The 20,704-nt window shown below is 37.6% G+C and overlaps 1 long non-coding RNA gene across 2 annotated transcripts; it reads right to left on the reverse strand.

Annotated features, from left to right (window-relative positions):
- Positions 1-819: 819 nt before the first annotated feature.
- LOC138846135 (uncharacterized) lies at positions 820-19,977 on the reverse strand. Of its 2 annotated transcripts, none has more exons than XR_016224326.1 (4): positions 19,779-19,977; positions 12,209-12,358; positions 8,195-8,325; positions 820-4,005 (listed from the first exon to the last, which is right to left on the reverse strand). It is a non-coding gene; the product is annotated as an uncharacterized LOC138846135 (long non-coding RNA). The 2 variants fall into 2 exon arrangements; XR_016224327.1 differs by lacking the exon at positions 820-4,005 and adding an exon at positions 6,859-7,200.
- Positions 19,978-20,704: the final 727 nt, after the last annotated feature.

Consider the following 20,704-nt stretch of genomic DNA (forward strand, 5'->3'; position numbering starts at 1 on the left):
AGTTAAAGAGATATGCAACTAAAATAAAATATAACCAACCTCAACAGGTTGCAATCAAAATTTCCCTGTGAGTTGCAAATCCATACTATTAGAGATGATTGTGTTCAAGAAATTGAGGGGCCTACTCACAACACATCACACTTACATGAAAAAAAGACTTCCTCTGTAGGATTTAGCTTTAGAGCTATTCATTTCCAATTGAGTAATGGCGAGGTTTTCAAGTAATTTTAAAATTTTAGGAATACTAATAGAAGCTCTTCAAAGTTTCCAATAACTGTATTTTTAGTGGCATTCACCTGTAAAGTGACTATTAATGTGAAGACAATTCCCAGGATTTGAAAAGCATGAACTTTCTTATTTCAGAGGCTTTGAGATACCTTTTATTTTACTTTGAACCTGCTTTGTGTTCCAATCCAGCAATACCTCCCCCAAATCAGGATCTCCATGTAGTTTGCCAGGAAAAGACTTTCCAGAAAATGGAAGGCATCAATTATCAGACTTTTCTGTAGTCTTCATTGTTCAGTTCATTTGTAAATATTTATTAAACATATAACATATTGATGTACACACACATACATTCTAGCTTTTTATATATGCTAATTGCATATGCAAGGGATCTTCAGAAAGCTCATAGAAAATATGTGTTCAAAAACCTTCAGGGACTTCAGAATTTTTACACTGAGATCAAGTATCAGTTAATTATTTTTCCATGAACTTTTTGATGTACCTGCTGTTTATGTATTTCTAAACGCATATATATATATATATATATATATATATAACTGAATCGAAGTTGCAATTCTCTGGAAACCAGCTGCTTAAAGAACATTAGTCTACACTGAAGTGCCCCTTTGTTTTTAGATTTCTGTTCTTTGTAGATGTCAGTCACAACTATTTGCACTTGACGTAATTTGATGACAATTTGCCATGTCAATGACCAGGCTATTTTTCTGTGACCCAGACACAAGGAAGAGGGAAACAGACAAGTTGGTTAAGTCTTGGCCAGGCATCATTCAATGTATTATTGAAGAGTCACCCTTTCAAAATCATTGTGGGCATTGAAGTTTCTGTTTTAAATTCCTACTCAAATCCCAAACTATTAAGAAGCAGCAGGGCTTCAGAATCCTCCCAAGTGAAATCAGAATCTTAACAATCTTTGAAGTATTCTGATGACAGAGCACGGAGAAGTTCCTGAAAAGTGTTGGAGAAAAACTGGGAGAAAGCACATTTCTCAGCAGTCTGCAAAACAGATGGAGTGTGTTTCGCTCTTGTTCAAGGGCTAATATGTTTAAATAATGGTTAGGACACCTTCAGTGCGGCTCTGTTATTGAATACTTGGGATTCCAGTTACTCCTGTATTTGGCATTCTGTGATTTCCTTACTTCAAATAATAATAAAACCTACATAGCCACCAGAGGGCGTAAGATACCACATTTCAAAGTGCTTGAAGTACTTTTTGAGCCACTGATTCCATCTTCCTAAGTACACTTGCAAGGTGGAAGCTATGGCTCTGTGATGGAATCTTCCCATGGCCCTTTGCCCTGGCATGTTGAACAAATGGACTAAACCATTTTTTTATCTTCTACTTTCATCAAATTCAGCTATTTCTTATTCTTTGGTTTGGGAAACATGGAGTTCAAGAATACAATGAATTCTAATAATCTTCAGTCTGTATGCTTATGCCCTCAGAGCATTTCTACCTAAAATATGTGTGAGTGTGTGTGTGTGTTTTATGGGGCAGGGGGAGCTTAAAGAGCCATTTGCCAGATGCTCACTAACCAAATTTTCCATATTTCCTTTTCTTTGTTCTTTTAGAAACATTCACATAGAGTTCCTGTGATTTCCGATTTCAGTGTGTGTGTGTGTGTGTGTGTCTTTCCATTGGATCTCTATTCCTGATTCAGCCTTTGAGACTTAGTGTCCTAGTTCAGGCTTCACTGGCTGCGTTTTGACAGTTTGAAATCCTTATCTATGTTGCTCATTCCAAAATGCCTTTCAGGGGCAATTGTATGGCTTAGCAGTTAAGCTGAGCCCTTGGGTTCAAGCTGTAGCTCTGCTCCAAATTCTAGCTTCCTGTTAACATGCATCCTGGAAGGAAGAGGCTGATGGTTCAAGTATTTGGGTTCTTGTCCCCAACAGGGAGATCTGGATTGAATTCCTGACTCCTGGCTTCTACCTATCCCAGTCCCTTCCATTGCAGACATGTGAGGAGTGCAGATAAGGATCTCTCTGTTCTCTGCACTCCCAATCTCTCTCCCTCTGTCTCTCAAACTAAAACAAACATTTTTTAAAGTGATGTTCCACTCTTAGTTCTACATCTCCTCCTCTAGAACTGTGTATGCCTGTGTCTGTGTCCCACACCTTTCCTAATTCATGCCCTCCTGACTAGGCATTGGGTTCTTTAAAAACTGGATTGTGGCATTCAGCGTGGTGCTTTGGGTATACGGCAAAATGTCTTTAGGCAAAGATCAGCTGGAGTGACCTGAAAATCTACTTCCTGTCTTATTTTAAGGGTGCTCCTTCTCTGCATCATATTTCTCATTTACCACTGTCACATGGCCAGGACAGCATTAGCCACCATCCCTACATCTGCTCTTTTTAAATCTTTTTTTATTTATTTATTTGAAAGGCAGAGTTACAGAGAGATAGAGGCAGAGAGGGAAAGAGAGAGAGAGAGAGAGAGAGAGAGAGAGAGAGAGAGAAAGCCTTCCATCTACTGGTTCACTCCCCAAATGGGCTGAACAGAAGCCAGGAACCAGGAGCTTCCTCAAGGTTTTCCATGCGAGTGCAGGGCCCAAGGACTTGGGCCATCTTCTGCTGCTTCCCTAGGCCATAGCAGAGAGCTGGATTGGAAGGGGAGCAACTGGGACTTGACTTGCTGCCCATATGGGATGCCGGCACTGCAGTGGCAGCTTTACCTGCTACGCCACAGCACTGGCTCCCCATCTGCTCTTGTCATCATCAAGACTCACAAGTGCAAACACCTCTGCCTCTAACACTTTCTTCTACTTCTCAGCATATGATACCCCAGAGGAAGAGGATACATGGAAGATCTCCGGGCTGTTGCTCAACAACATCTGATAGAACAGTTGTTCCCAAATTTATGTTGTATCACTCAAAGTGCTTTGTAAGCTGTAGACACAAGAGCCTAATTCAGTGATCCTTGGAAAATTTCAGGCCTTAATAGTCTCAACAGGAATCAAAAAGTTGTTCTGATTTAGCATGATAGAAACCTTCTACTGCTGTTACAACATCTATATCTGCATGCTTTCCTGGTAACTGGGGCTCAATTAATGATCAAGAGCAAGGAGAAAGTGAGTACTCAAAAAAAGTTGGCCATAATGCTTTCCTCTGAGAGTATGGATCATGACTGACACAAACCAGTGTATTGGTTAGGGTAGGGGTCACTGCTTTATTAGCTAAACCATTGAAAGTTTCTTGAATTAACAAAATGAAAATTCACTTCTCATTCACATAGCTGCCAATTTATGAATGTCCCTTGATTCTTTATTATCCCCTACAGCCTCATGTATGATGTTTCTTTCTAAATTCCATATGTACACGCTCACAGGGAAAGGGGAAAGGGATTGGAGAGAAAGAGAAAGAGAGAAAGAGAGAGAGAGAGAGAATGGAAGGTGGGGACACCCACTCCTTTACTACTTCTGCATGGAAGAGACAGAGTAACTGTTGTGAACATCCTACTGGCAGGATCTAGTCACATGTCTTTATTTAGATTCAGGAGAGGCTTGGAAATGTAGCCCTGTCTACAAAGCTCCTTTTTAGTAACCATTCATGAAGGGGAGCCAACAGTTTTGGTAGCGGCTGGTCACCTTGGCCACGACTGGTCATGGTAATGTTATTCCCCTTAGTCAAAGATCAATTGATGGTGGTCATGTGGCTGAATCCCATCTGGTTGCATTTAACAAGGATGTCTTTGTTTTCCGTATTAAGAGGAGGGACTCCACTGATATGAGCCTGGGCCTCTTCTTTCTCTTTCTCTTCTCTCTGGAAGGAAGAAGCAATAATAGAGGCAGGGCTGTCATTTATTAACTGTGATAGAATGTAGATAAGCCAACATCCAGAGGATGGTTTAATAGAAAAAAAAATGAAAGAGCCTGGTTTTTGATTATGTCCCACTGCCACTTAGTCATGAATGTTTACTTCAAGACTTCTTGTTACTTAAACCACATAGTCCCAATTTCTTAAACACACTTTCATTGACTTTTCCTAGCCTGTGGTGGTCTAAAGAACTTGAGAAATATTGGTCTGAAGACTATCACCCTACTCTGACACCAAAGACATAGGAGTATCATGTGGAAAATACTACGTGTCTCTTCTAATAAATACACAGCACCTGTACATGTGCAAAGCCTCATGACCTGATTGTCTTAAAGGGATTATCATGGTGAGGATTGTTATAAACATCAGTTCCTGTTGACATTCTTGATGAACCTGTTTTGTATGCTATCCTCCATGTTACTGATCTGCTTCAGGGAAACAATATATTGTCTGGGATATGCAAAGCTCATTGAAACATCATGAAGTACTTTGTTTCTTGCGGGGAGAAGGGAAGGGTTAGAATCAGGCACAAAATGTTAGTGGTCATGGGAAAATGTTTTCACCAAAGAAAATACTTCTCCATGCTTCTGTCCATCCAGACAGCTCTGCCTGGGATGAATGTTCTAAGGGAAAGGATGATGCGTACCCAGTGTGAACAGGTGTTCTATCTTCCTAGGCTAGACCTTATTCCACTTTCCCAGCTTTGACCTGGGCATCCTCTCTCATTCTCAGATTGCATTGTCTCCCCTTTTATGTCCCTGGTAAATGCATTATGTACATCTTTAAAGAAACTGTATTCAAAGATTTCACACTTACATGCTGTTCAGCTCAGACAATTATTCCATCCCTTACTTCCAGTTCTAGACCCTCTAGGCCAGAACTTCCTATGTTACAGGCTTACAAATAAATAATTCTAAGAACATTTACTCTGGGGAAAACAGCTGACCATTCACACTCATGGGATACTCAAGATCAATTCCAGTGGCCAAGTGGATCAGCTTTTTAGTATATTTGAAATCCAACAAGGTCAATCCATGTACCACCCACATTAGAAGGGAAGCCCTGTCACATCTTGTGTCCTCCAGCATTCTCTCAATACTTTCAATTCATAATATTTCTCCTGAAAGTCTGATTCATAGTTGGAACTACCCCAGTCAGGATGCTACTGCTAGGGTTACACAGATTTTAGATTACTCAGAGCACCATCTTGTGCCATCCAAACATTTGTATGTAACTCAGTGGGTCTCCTGGTCTGGCTGAGAAGGGAGATCCAATAAAGTCAATCTATGCAAGGGTGTTATAATTGTACCCTTCCTTGCCAGAGTTAAATAACTGGCAGCAGTGTCTTTTGAAGATTTATCTTCAAAAGAAGGGTTCACTCAAAAATACTTATTTCAGTTGCCTTGGGCAAGACTGGAAGTGTCTGGCACCATTTACATAAAGCTAAATATTAAAGAGGTGTCTTCTTTCTTATTCCTAGGGACAGTTTTGCAAGGAAACTTTCCCAGAAGGTCAGAATCCCGCTTGTCTGTAATGGAGAAACTTTCCTACTTTGTGTTATTAGAGAAATCCCTGGGGTCTCACTTTCATCATCTATAGATTTGAGGATTGAACTGTGTGTGTGAAATTTGTGAGCAAAGATAGAGTAGACTCAGAGTTGAGCGAGTTTTGCCATTTTGTCAGATGCTATCTAACCCAAGGAAAGTCACTGAATTTTTTTTAAATCTCAAATTCCTCTTTTATAAATCTTGGATAATCAAAATACTTGCCTTATATATGTGTAAAGATTGTAAGTCAATTGACCAAAATGGCTAAGTAATAGAACACAATCTTGAAAGTGGCGTTGACATTATCCAAGGTAACCCCTTTCTATCTCTCTTATATGAGTATTTACCATTAAGCTTGTCTCTAGGAGTAAAACCATATTTTTTTTAGAAATTCCTATCCTTTGTGGAAAAAAAAATGAAACTCCAAACTCCAAGCAAATGAATAAATAAAAACTCCCATGCAACTGGCATACTTATACATACCAATTTAGCCCTAACCACTGGTCTATAGCTATTAGGCAAAACAATAACTCTTTCATCCTTGTTTGACTCAGAATACATTCATTTTTAGCTGTTTTACATTTAACTGCTAGGAAACAAGTGTCATTTCCATAAATATTTCTGAAGCTAAAAATACTTGGGATCTACAGCATTGTGTACCATCACCATATAACATATCATCCAAGCTAGGTGCTTTTAAGAGTACTAGAAGTAGTAGGAAAAATTAGTGTGGCATGTCTATAATTTAGGACTAGCCCAGGTAAACTGGAATTATGGCTATCCTATGTTTAAGGGTAAGTATCAGAATAATATTCAGAAGTGAATTATAGAAACCCAACCGACAGTGGCTTAAACAAGACAGAATGTACTTTTGTTTATTTACTTTTCACACTCCTCTTAAGTGTTGGTATTCCTGTCTGACAATGTGGATTCCTAACAGTTAGGTGCCCGGGTTTCTTCCTGTTGCAAAATAGTTGCTTGTACTCCCATCATAGTGTTTATGTTGGAAATGATGCAGAAGATGTTGCTGTCTCCCATGAGTCATATTGCAGGCATTGTATGTGGCCCTTTTGCTTACATCCCCTTAGGCAAAACTAGTTACTATATTATATCTCGCTATAAGGAAGTGAGTCTCTGGCTATATATGCAGGGGATATGATATTGTAAATACTAGCATTTTTATGCCTTTGTGAGTCTTGGGCATGTGACTGGACCAGATATCTACTCAAAATTACACTCAAAAATTGTCAGCTACAAGGTTTTATTTCAGCTCTTTCATCATTTACTTTTCAATGTTTGTTCCAACATGTATTGTTACATGTTGATGCTCAGTACAGGGTAACTAGTATTAAAGCAAACAAAACAGTCCTTTTAGTTCACAAAACTTAAAATACTTGAGATGAAAGAAATTAACACAAGTGATACAATAAAGAAACATATGTACATACACATATAAACACACATTCAACATACACAGAAGAATGATGTGTCCTAAGAACCCAGGGATGAGACAGTACTGTGTGTCCTTCAAGTGAGGGTTTCTGCAAGTACTTGAACTTTGGGACTCGTAGCAAATGCTTTGGTTTGAAGAGTACTACGACAAGCAATGAAAACAGGAGCAAAAACATGAGTAAGGATGAGAAAGCAAAGCCCAATGGGAGAAAACAATGGACTCAGAGCACAGAACACTGCTAAGGAGAAGAGGAGATGGGGGGAAAACGACTATGTGGAGACAACAGGCTCCGGTTCTCCCACAAGTACCTATTGGCAGGGCTTTTGCATATATCTACATATATTGTGCAACCATTTGTGCACATTCTGGGAACTCAGATGATGAAAAATAATTTACCTGACATCTAAGTGCACGAGAAGATCCCTAATGTTTTTAACCACCTTAGTTTTGTACTCATTATTATGCACACATTCTTCAAGTGAAACACTTACATATCCTATTTTGGGAAATGTAAATATCTTCAAAGAAGTGCTTTGAGGTGAACAAAAAGGTTGGAGGGGTTTCTGAGATCAAGCCCAGGTTCTTTACTGCCTTTGCCAGGCAATTTGTCAAATCAAATATGTTGTGCAAAGGGCTTTTCAAGATATGGTTAGAGTGACTGGTTTTGTAGAAGAAGCAAACAGGAATAACTCCCACATTTAAGGACAGGAATAGTTGGTTCAATTTTCAGTCCTCTTCAAGCTCATTCTGCCAAAATCAGGAGGCTCCAAGAAATAGACGTTCCAAGAAATACAAAAAGAAATGTCTTTCTTCTTACTTCTTTACATTTGAATTGCAATTTCACGATTTACTTGCTAAGTAATTGAAATGCTATGCCCATGTGTGTATAGATCTGGCTTGATGATTTTATTCTTTAAAATATCAGAAATGGGATAATGAAATTCAACGGAATTAAAATACAAACTTAGATGTCATGCTCATGTCCTTTATGAATATTTCTTTATCTATCTCTTTGATTTCCATCAATGGTGGTCAAGTTCTTTCCTCAAGTGATCATATACTTTCCCAGGAAAGACCCCCCCCCCCCGCCCGCCCCAGTGTTTTGCCACCCAGAAAAACAAAAGTGGAATATCACCTTTAAGAAATCTCAATTGAGAAATTTTGTCTCTGCTGAAGGTCAAATGGATGTTGAGTGGTCCTTTGACACATTGCATTGTAGCTGCCATTTTGATTGGCTTGAATTATGACCCATAGCCTCTCCTTTTCCTGAAAAAATGACAATTTTATGAAAACTATTATAATAAATTTAATTCTTTTTTTTTCATTTTCGATTCTCTTTATATACAGAAGATCAGTTTAGCAGACATTAAGTAAAGATTTCAACAGTTTGCTCCCGCACAGAAACATAAAGTGAAAAATACTGTTTGAGTACTAGTTATAGCATTAAATCTCAATGTACAGCACACTAAGGACAGAGATCCTACATGAGGAGTAAGTGCACAGTGACTCCTGTTGTTGACTTAACAAATTGACACTCTTGTTTATGGCATCAGTAATCAACCTAGGCTCTTGTCATGAGCTGCCAAGGCTATGGAAGCCCCCTGGGTTCACTGACTCTGATCATTTTTAGACAAGGCCATGGTCAAAGTGGAAGTTCTCCCTTCAGAGAAAGGTACCTCCTTCTTTGATGACCCATTCTTTCCACTGCGATCTCACTCGTGGAGATCTTTCATTTAGGTTTTTTTTTTTTTTTTTTTTTTCCCCCCAGAGTGTCTTGGCTTTCCATGCCTGAAATACTCTCATGGGCATTTCAGCCGGATCCGCATGCCTTAAGGGCTGATTCTGAGGCCAGAGTGCTGTTTAGGACATCTGCCATTCTATGGGTCTGCTGTGTATCTCACTTCCCATGTTGGATCATTCTCTCCCTTTTTGATTCTATCAGCTAGTATTTGCAGACACTATTCTTGTTTATGTGATCCCTTTGGTTCTTAGTCCTATCATTATGATCAATTGTGAACAGAAATTGATCACTGGGACTAGTGAGATGGCATTGGTACATGCCACCTTGATGGGATTGAATTCGAATCCCCTGGTATGTTTCTAACTCTACTGCTTGAGGTAAGTCAGCTTGAGCATGTCCCGAATTGCACATCTCTTCCCTCTCTTATATTTAACAGCGATCACTTTTCAGTTAAGTTTCAGCACTTAAGAAGAATTGTGTATTGATTACAGTATTCAACCAAAAGTATTAAGTAGAACAAAAAAAAATACTAATAGGGATAGCATATTAAGTTGCTCATCAACAGTCAGGGTGAGGGCTGATCAAGTCACCGTTTCTCATAGTGTTCATTTCACTTAAACAGGTTTCCTTTTTGGTGCTCAGTTAGTTGTCACCTATCAAGGAGAACAAGTGGTATTTGTCCCTTTGGGATTGGCTTATTTCACTCAACATAATGTTTTCCAAATTCCTAACAGGGATCATTTTCAGTTAAAATTTAAACACCTAAGAATAATTGTGTGTTAATTACAGAGTTCAACCGATGGTACTAGAACAAAAAAAAAATACTAAAATGGATAAAGTATTACATTGTACATCAACCGTCAGGACAAGAGCTGATCAAGTCACTGTTTCTCACAGTGTTCATTTCACTTCAACAAGTTTCCCCTTTGGTGCTCAGTTAGTTGTTGCCAATCAGGGAGGATAAATTTAATTCTTACTTACTTTGAACATTTACTTATTGTTCAATAGGAAATCATACCAATTTGCTTCTAAATGTAAAGTATAGAACAAGTATGTTACCCTTTAATAAAACATTATTTCATTTATTTTTCAGAGAAAATATTTTGCAATAAATGTCCTTAATGAAGAAGGATGTGTGGAAAAAATACTATATGGATAAATCCAGTAAGCTTGTTGATTATTTTTTATATAGTAGGTCAAGATAGTTCACGTCTTCCTATTGAATTGTAACCTAAACCAGTAGTACTGTTTTTCTGTTTCAGAAATGGAGAATATGTAAGAAAATATATTTGTATTTTTTTGCAAGAAGCATTTTGAGGTCTTTATTTTAAATGATCAAAATGAAATGAAAATGATGAATACTTGCCTGCTTTCAGCACGATATTTATAAAATGCTGAGATTTAATGACTTTCCTTGAAAAAGGTTGGCTAATTTCTCACACTGCCAAATTACATGGTAGAGCTCCCTGAGAAGTAAATTTATTGGCCTTGAGAATTAGTTAGGATTACCTACCCTCATATGAGCCAGCTTCCATATTACACTCCAGGGTAATTGGTTCATGCATTATACATCTGATATTTTCAATAAATTTTTGAGGTGTTTGCATTTTGGGTTGAAGAATTGATAGTAAAATCTTGCAGAGAAAGGGAAATATAAGCAGGGGAGAATATAAGAGCAATAGGCTGTGTCTTGGGTCTAAATCAGCATCTTTCGCTCTCTGAGAAGTTAGATTTGTGATGGAGTGCAGCTACCAGGGAGATGGCTAACCAGAATCTTAAGGATCATAGCTAAACATCTACATCAACCACCTCTATGCTGCAACAATGAATGCATCAACCTATCTGAAGCACTACAGCTCTGGCTTCCCTTTGGCTCTGTCTTCATGTCCTACTGACTTCACTTAGTTTTAGGGAACAAGGTGACTTGATTGACCTTGGGTGTTCAGAAAATGAAGGCTCTTACAAATAAAGGAGTGTAAGAAGCTTCTTGGTTTGACGTTAACAGATGACACTGGCAGACAAATCCTCAAAATAGAAATCCTAGGCTAAAATGGCTTCTTAACTTAATATTTTTTTCTTCGGTATAACTCCTACAATGTCTCCTCACAATGGCAATTTGCCAGGTCAACAGCTATATTTGTCATCCAACTGTACTTCAAGTTACTTCCCGTAACTTGTTCTGTCAACCCAATATATAAGCTCATTTTCCCCCAATTCTTTGTCACTACACAGGAAACTACCATAGCTTACAACTATACTTGCAGGATATTAAGAATTACTTTTAATTAGCACAGCATTCAGACTATGAGTGATGCATGCAAGAGATTGTTTGATTCATTGAATTAATTATGGTCAAAGAAATCTGGGATTAGGCTGGTAAACATGACTCACCAAGGATTCTGTTTTTATTTTTCTGTAACTTAGAATGTACTAATATGCTGAGGCATTTTAAGGATTTTGATTCTTTTGCCAATATTTACTTGAGATACAGCTAGAAACTACAAGTTGATTCTGAAGCCAGAAAGAGTTGAACAAGGACATTTATTGAAATAAATACATTGGCTGCAACTCAACTCACAAGAGGCAAATAAAAATAAGTGAAAATAAACTCTTAGAAATGTGTGATATGTACCTCACAAATGCAGTTGTAATTTTTCTTAAGTCAAATATGAAATATTCTATAGCTGAAGATTACAACTAAAGTCAACATACGTTTCCTTGGGCTGAATATTATGCACACTGAAAATAATTGTATTCTTGAAAGAAATGATGGTTCATGCCACCTTTGCATAGGAAGAACCAGGAAATACCTTTCTAATCATGAGATGTTCTCTTAAAAGTGATGAGGCTGGAATTATTTTAATATATCCTGAAAAATATTAAAAGCTCTTCTTTCACTTGTTGAATTATTCTCATGGCTTACATTTCTTCAGTATAGTGCTGGTTTAACAGAAGACCCCAAAAGGGAACCTGTGTGACATCACCAGGGAAATCTACATTTATTGAAAGAAATGAAAGGTGCCCTAAGGTCAAGAGTGGTTGGCTAAGATGGGCCTCATGCCGTCAGGAAAAACCGACTGCTAAGATTTTTTGATTTCTGAAATGAGCAGTTTTGGAAGAAATGATCAGTACAGCTTCAACCTTAGTCAGATCTTTAAAGGTAGTTATTTTGATTAATACTCAGGAATGGGACCTTCATCTAAGTTATTCAGAGTTGAGGAAAATCAGAGTGCTTGACAGACTTGGGGATGTCATCTTATAAAACTTGGGAACAGATTTCAGTGGCCAAAGAAAGGGCTTTGGGTTTGATTATTGACACTTGAGTGACATGAGGTTTTCACAACCAAACAATCTTGAATTTTCTTGCAAACCATTTATCACTATTTCTGTCTTGCCCTTGCTTCTCACCTCGTGTGTTTTGTGGTCACCCCACTCAGGGCCATCACCTCCCACTCACACTGAATGACAATACTTCAGCAGCAGTAGTACCAAAGGATTCCTTAGACAGTTCTAGGTCAGGAATCTAAGGAGAATTATGAATTGCTTGAAATCCAGAAGCTGCAGAGGGAGAAAGAAAATGAATATCCTGAAGCAACCCAACATCCACACCAATTCATTTAATTTAAATACAAAGAGGTACAATTCCAGGTGTCCTGTTGGTGAGTAAATAATAAATAGAATAATAACAATGAAAAAATTTTTAATCTGAATTTCAGTTGTCACCTTGAATATCCATGGTTTAGATGATGCACATTACCACAGAGTAATGAAAGTAATAATTGGCTTAATTCTTGAATTCATTCAAAGAGAAATGCAAATTTAAAAAACCACATAAATAAACTAAAAAAGACTATAAATAGGCTTAGTTACTTCCCAATGTAGGCTAAGACATAATTGAAGAGGATTCTCTAATATAAATGAAATGTATAAATAATTATATTAATAAATAATAATAAGTGTTAGTGTATATAAGTTCTAGTATTTGTAAATATTAAATAAGGACTGACTCTGTACTCAATGTTGTTGTTCTAAGGAAAAACAGGCTAGATTTGAACAGTCCTGTTCTGAAGCTTCTAATTTGGTCAGAGAGACAGAAAGCATGAAAACAAATATACAAACCAGGGCATTGCTAATTTTATTAAGCCCTATGAAGGAAATATGTAGAGAAAGTAGCAAGGTTCAGCCCCAGGAAAATTCAGAAGTTTGAAATGTCTCAATAATTTGTATTTATTGGCAGAACAATTGGATAGAAACAGAGACAATTTGCCTGTATTATGTCAAGAATCTAAAAATAAACAGGTATGAAAAAGTTGATTGAACATCTAGCTTTCTTCTAGCAGATATGTGTCCTCTCATTTAATTCTCTATAACTAAATATATTTCTGCACTCATTTCACAAATGAGTAAGAAACTCAAGATTAGCTAATATGTAGAAGCAGTGGCAGAGCTGAAATTGGAATTTAGTCTTTTTGATATCAGAGTTCATCTTAGCAATTTACATCCTTCTTCCCTTTGAAAAAGAAAAGAAAGCAAACATATTCGTTAGTTATTCTTATTTTTGATCTACAAAAATGATGATGTCTTGGATTTTTAAGCACGGAATATATTTATGCATACATATATGAACTAACTGCTCACTTTCTGACAGAATAAAAACTTAGTTGAAGGAAATACTCAACAGATTAGAGAATAAGTTTCCAACTTGTAGACCACAATGGTTCGTCCTACATGGGTGCTCTTTTAAAACGCAAGTGATAAAATTTCTATTTTCAGACAAGTTCCAGGGAGACAGTTTTGAGATGACTCCTCGTGGCTTACATTAAGATTCAGTTTTTAAAACAATTCTTTCTTTACTGAGGTGGAAAGTAATAAATATAGTCCCAGAGGCTTCCTTCCTTCCATTTTGTGTGTGTGTGCTTAATGGATCACATTTTAATTGAATTGTTTAAATCCCCAAAGCAGACTAAACCAAATGATTCTTTTTCTTAAATAAACTATTTTAGAGGAACATATTACAAATTAGAATTAACTAAAGATTATAATAGCAGTTTCTCATTCAAGCTGATATTGGCACTTATTTATTTCTTAATTCCCCTAGAAAAATAGAACTCTCCTATGCCTGAGTTTTAATGAAATAAGAACTTGGCTAAACCCATAATCTTGCCTCTAAATAATTCATGAGGTTGACATATGTTAATTATTCTCAAGAAAAGCAATGAAAAAGTATGAAAGGCAGTAGGCATATCAAACACCATAGATCTTACAGAAGCCTTCATCAGCTACATTACCTTCAAAGTCTCCAAATAGGAGAGTACTTCAAAAAGTTTGTGAAAAAAAATAGAATGAAAAGATAAGTATCTTGGTAAAAAGCATTTTGGAATCCATGTGTAGTTTTCCCATAATATATATTTACATGAACTTTTTGAAAACTCCTTGTATATTGATTTTATCAAACCTCTCAAATATATCTCCTTTCCTTTGAAGGTATGATTCTTCATGTGAGTTAATTCCATATGTGGCCTCAGAATGTGAAAATGTCAAGAATAACTTCTCTTCTACATCCACTAATGCAAGAATAATGCATATATTACTTTATATATACCTCACTATGAGAAAGAGAACGAGAAAAGAAAATTTCTTCGAATGGTAAGTTTTATTTCTACTATTTTATTTTGAAACAGTTGAAGCTCAGAACATCTCAAAAGTTAGTGGGGCCAGAGCTGTGGCATAGCAGGTAAAGCCATCGCCTACCGTGCCAGCATCCCCTATTGGTGCCAGTTCAAGTCTGGGCTGCTGGCACTGGTTCTAGTCCTGGCTGCTCCACTTCTGATCCGGCTGTCTGCTATTGTCTGGGAAAGCAGTAAAAGGTGGCCCAAGTCTTTGGGCCCCTATACCCATGTGGGAGACCTGGAAGAAGCTCCTGGCTCCTGGCTTCGAATGGGTGCAGCTCCAGCCATTGCAGCCATCTGGAGAGTGAACCAAAAGATGGAAGACCTTTCTCTCTCTGCTTCTGCCTCTCTGTAGTTCTGCCTTTCAAGTAAATAAATAAATCTTTTTAAAAAGATGATTTGCCCAAAATTATGCTGTGGAAGAGTGACACAGTCTGGGGCCAGCACTGTGGCATAGTATCTTAGGCCTCCATCTGCTGGATGCTGGTTTGTGACCCGGCTGCTCCTCTTCTGATTCACTCTCTGCTATTGCCTGGGAAAGCAGTGGAAGATAGCCTAAGTCCTTGGGCCCCTATACCCATATGGGAGACCTGGACGAAGCTCCTGGCTCCTGGTTTCAGACTGGCCAGGCTCCAGCCATTGTGGATATTTGGGAAGTGAACTATCAGAGGGAAGATGTCTCTTTGTCACTCCCTCTCTGTGTCTGTGACTTTGCGTATCAAATAAATAAAATAAAATAAATCTTAAAAAAAAGAGTGATACAATCAAAATTTGAAGCTACATATCCCTGGTTCCAAAATCTGTCATTTTTTAATTGCCTCATAAACTTTTATGTTCGTGAAATATCTAGCAATGTTTCCCATGGATATTTGTGAAGATAATTGAAGTAGTTATAAAATGTCTAACTTCACGCTAGAAAGCAGTAGACATCAAATAATGGTATACCAAGGTTGGTATCTAGAAGTGGGAAATTCTATATGCAGTGATTTCTTAAAAATGTAGAATTGGCTTTGGAAATGGGTAAGGGACTGGGACTAGAATAATGCAAGGTGTGGTAGGAAAAATAATGTGTAATCTGAGATAATTCCTAGATCATTAGAAACGGACTCTTCATAAAAATATGAGCAGTAAAAGCAGTGATGGTGAAAGCACAGAAAGGCGTGAGCGTTTAGTGGAAAATAACTGAGTGTAAACAGAATATTGGCAGAAAGATGAGTTTGAAAGCATCGCTGATGATAGCTCAGAAGGGGATGGAGACCGGGCAGCTGGGCGCCAGAGGAAAGGCAAACCTTGTCGCATAAAGGCAGAAAGTGTAGCTACATTTTGTCCCAAGGTTAACTGGAAGGTAATACTTGTAGGTGATGAATTTGAAAATTCAATTGAAGAGATTTACAAGCAGAGTAGCAAGAGGAAGCCAGTTGTTTTTGCGACTTACATTGAACCAGGAAAATGAGGAAATTGCTGTGCAGTCAAATAAATAAATAAATAATAAAATAAAATGGAACCAGGGCTGTATGATTTGAGAAATTTTCATCCTATCCAGATTTCAACATACACTATAATTAGGAGATTCCTTGTCAGGAAAGTGTGCTCTGTAGAGAAAGCCCCGGGTGTAGCTGCACAGCACTTTGCTAGTGCCTCACAAGAATCAGGTGGGAGTGTTCAACTTGAAGAGGACTCTCGGAAGACATTCAGTAGACAAATGCCATCAAATATCTTAGCAGAATCCAGGAATAAAGATACGATTACCCCAGAAACATTTGTGAAAAAATATCTTATCAACTGAAGCAAATCTCTCCGACATAAATAGAAAATTCATGAGGTTTTTGACCATGTAATGCCGACAGAAACAATGCAGCATGGGTTGAATGGAACATAGCGAAAATGAAATAAAGGCAGGCCTTAGGACTTCCAAAATTCTACAGGCAGTAGAAAATCTATGCTACCCTCCAGGGAAAGGAAGAATGAACGTGAAGCCAGCCTGTGAGCCTAGAAGGCAAACAGCCAAACCACTGAGGAATATTTCCAGTCTTGGATACCAATGTAGTTTCCACGAGCCAGTTTTCAATGTTGCCTGGGGTTTGGGATCTTGTCTTTTTTTCACTTCCATTTTATCTCTTCGGATTCAGGAATGACTGTGAGTGTTCTCTTACGCCTGCTCCACCACTGTATTTGGTGGGAAGTAACTTGATTCACAAGTCCACAGGATGAGAAGAATATCCCCCATAGTGGCTTATGTGCACATCCTCATCCTTACCTAGTTAAAATGATTCAGATAATGAAATCTAGAACTTTTGAGTTGTTCAGACACAGATAATATTTTGGATTTGAGTTGGCATTGTAGTGTATTGAGACTCTTGTAGACCTTAGGATGGAGTGGGTATATTTTGTGTCTGGAAGAAACTTGAATCTTTTGGGGCCAAATTGCTACTATGCAGCAGGCTGAATAATGATCCTCAAAAATACCAAATCCTAATCCTTGGAAACTATGATTATATTGCTTTACATGGTAAAGGGGAAATTATCCTGATTAATCCAAGTGGTCCAACTTAATCATGAATTCTTATAAAAGGTAAGGATTAGTTCAAAGTAAAAGGAGGATATGTGATGAGAGAAGCCGAGGATGGAGTGATGTGCTTTAGAAATGGAGAAAGGAACCAAAACCCAAAGAATGCATGTGACCTCCAGTTGTGGGAAGAGGTAAGGAAACAGCTTCTCCACTGGAACCTCCAGCAGACACGCACCCCTGCAGATACTTGATTCAGCCCCTAAGACCCTGTTAGTGCTTCTCTGCTCCAGCATTGGAAGATAATAAAATTGCATTGTTTTAAAATTGTGTTAATTTATTGCAGTAATACTTGGAAACTAACACAATGTAATAATAATTTATCATCCTTTTTAGTGTATACACTTAGCTGCTGGGATGGGTATTTTTTCTTTATATTTTTCTTTCTTTTTTAAAATTAAAGAAAAATTTAAGACACACAAAGTCTGTATATTTATGGGGCATCATGTGATGTTTCAATACATGAAAACCTAGTATAATGCCATATCAGTATAAATATCTATCTCCTCAAACATTTAAAACCTTTTTATACATTTGTTTATTTGTCTAATATACATTCTTCTTATTATTATTTCCTTAAACAGAAAATACTAAACACAAGGGGACATTTCACCATCATGATTATTGCTTCATAGATTGTGCTACGGTGAAGTAAAATGCATACTAAATAGACTGCAAATGGAGTGTTTTATTTAAAACACATTCTCATTTATATTATTTCTAACATATTTAAAAGAAATAGCCATTTGTTTCAAAGTCAGAGTTAGAGAGAGAGAGGGAGAGAGAGAGAGAGAGATGTTCCAATTGCTAGTTAACTCCCCAGATGGCTGCAACTACCAGGACTGGACCAGGACTGGGTCGGGTCAAAGCCAGGAACCAGGAATTCCCTCCAGATATCCCATGTGGGTAGCATAGGCCCAAGAACTTGGGGAATCTTCTGCTGTGGTTCCCCAGGTCATTAGAAAGAGCTAGATCAGAAGTGGAGCAGCTGGTTCATGAATCAGCATCCATATCAGGTGCTAGCATTGCAGGTGGTGGCTTTACCTGCTATGCCACAGAGCTGGCCCTAATTATATCTAATTTTTTAATAAAAGCATTTGTTTTCTGTATCTCCTTTTAGCTTTGTAACTTAGAACTTAAATATGCAAGTATTTGAGTAACTGCAACAGCAGAATTGACAAATCATTTTGCTAAAAATCAAATTGGAAATTAATATTTATTAGAGTTTTAGACAAAAATAACACATGCAAAGAAACATAAATTTATGCTTTTTGTTAGAACTTGTTTATGGCTTTTTTGGTCTGTATTTGGGGGCTATATGCTTTAATAATTCAAGAATTTTTCTGAAAACTTTTTGCTTGTGTCTTCCTTCTCCTAGATATTTTTAGCACAAGTCCTCTGTATAGCTAAATTTTATATTTAAGCATCATATAAACTTATTGTGTTTTGTATATGCATATTATACATATCAATATAAATTTTAAAGACAAATAAAAACATTGAAATGATTTCTTTCTTATTTTCTTCTCACATTCCTATAGGTCATTTCATACACCTGCAGAAATGAATGCAGCTAAATCGGAGGACCCTGTTTATAGAGCTTGAAGGAGAGACAAGCGGCACATCCCATTCTGTCAGCCTCTCTGTACCAAATATGGGGATGTCTGACAAATCAGAGGGGATTTCTGTGTAATTCATCCACATAAAGCACGTAGAATACTTATTACTGCTTCTGAAATTACAAATAATAGTTTTGGTTATTATTGTACTTACTTGCAAAAAATGATTAGGCTGTTTTGCTTGTGTTTCTTCTGGGCTTCAGCCTCCTGTAGGCGAGAAAGTGACTTCTGGGTGGGTTAAAGGTCATCATTCTTAGGTAAGGCATTTATTTTTCACTTTGGGCAATCTTTCCCCACCTACAATGTTTCTCCATGATCTTGGTATGATTGTGCTTTCTGCCTTTCACCAGCATTTGCAATTTTACTGTGAGTTTGCATTTTTATACCTATGTTAATGTAGCCTTTGTATGTTTTTCCATAGAAAAATATTTGCTGTTGTGTATACCCCCAGTCCCATTGCTAACATAAGCTATAAAAGCAAAGGCTTCCTCAGTCAAATGTTATTAAAAGGAGAGTTCTGTTGGCTTAGTGCGAGGTACAGCTTCTTTTATGCAAGAAGCAAGGCTTTATGGGGGACAAATGTAGTTTTGTGATTTCTTTCCTGTTTTCCATGCCTTCTAGGTTCTTCTCAGCAAATATGATCAATAAATGCCTTATTATTTATAAAGGTCATAACCCTCTACTTTTTATAAACCAGCATTTCTGTAATTGTTTGCAACTAAGTGTTTTCCTTTTGGGGATGAAGTCCCATAAGTCTACTTAATGGCAGCCGAGCAATTCAGTGTTAAGGGAGAACATGGTTTCCTATACTTACTTGAGTCTAAGAGTTTTGGTTCTCTGTGTTTGGAACTATTATTTCGTCGTTTACCCCCTACCCCTCATGAGCATAAACCCACTTAGAGCAGTCAGGTGTAAAATTAGAAGGGACAGACGTAATAAAAGCATGGAAAATATGAGATAACATTTCTAAAAATACTTCTTGTCACAGAAGTAGACCGTTTTGAAACCAATAAGAGGCCATTAAGTCCTCTCCACATTGAATTTCTCAATTATTGTTCATGGGCACAGCCGTTTGTAGCAGACTGGGACCTCACATTTCTCAATAACCCTCCTGTGTCACTCACCTGGGATCTTAGAACGTTGCTCAACACGAGATGTGAAGTTTCTTTTTATATCCAAAATAAGAACAACTTCCCACCACATTTCCTTCTTTGCTTACTTCTTACCGCCGCTATTCACTTCTGCCCCATGCCTTTGGGTGAGTTGTGAAATTTGTAAAACATTCTTTAGGCTTCTGTCCTTTTCAGCGCCCTTCTACAGCAGGGTGATGAGATGTCTTTTAGAAAAACAATGGAACCCTTTCTCTGTATCTCTGGACAATTAGAACTACCAGGAGAGATTTGTAAGAAAAAGCATTCAGATCATAAAGGAAAAAAATTTGTTTAATAACAGCCTTTGTCCAAAAATAAGGAGGGTGACTTGGGGAACACAAAACACAAAGTTTCCAGGTAGCCAATTCAAAGACAGCTTATATAGCACACATGAGTCAGAATCCACAGTTTATACACACACACACACACACACACACCTATACTGGATTGCATTCATTACAAAAATAATGCACTGCTATCATAATACGTAAAATACATTAGAGGCATAGGAAAAAATTTCCCTTTTCCTATCCCTTGAAAATATAACTGGCATACTGTTTATCATTCCATTTTTTTCTAAACTCATGTGAATATATCTGATTACAGCAGCTGGAGCAGTCATTGTGAAGCATGCTTCATGAGTTCTGTGCTTAAAACTTTCCAGTGACTCCCAGCTTCCTGCAGAGTGGAAGGTAAAGTCCAGGGAGGAAGTGGCCTCCTACTACAGCTAGCCTCATTTCCTGCATCTGATCCTCACTTCCCCTGCATCAACCACACTTCCTCAAGGTCTCCCTCCAACACACAAGCCCCCTCCAGAGCGAGGTCTCCTGAAAAATGTTTGCTCTTTTTGCTTGCATTGCTCTTTTCTCTGACATTCATATGGCTAATCCCTTCATTTT

Source organism: Oryctolagus cuniculus, chromosome 17, assembly GCF_051225735.1.
Source record: "Oryctolagus cuniculus isolate XC-2025 breed Fujian yellow rabbit chromosome 17, ASM5122573v1, whole genome shotgun sequence".
NCBI classification, from domain to species: domain Eukaryota; kingdom Metazoa; phylum Chordata; class Mammalia; order Lagomorpha; family Leporidae; genus Oryctolagus; species Oryctolagus cuniculus.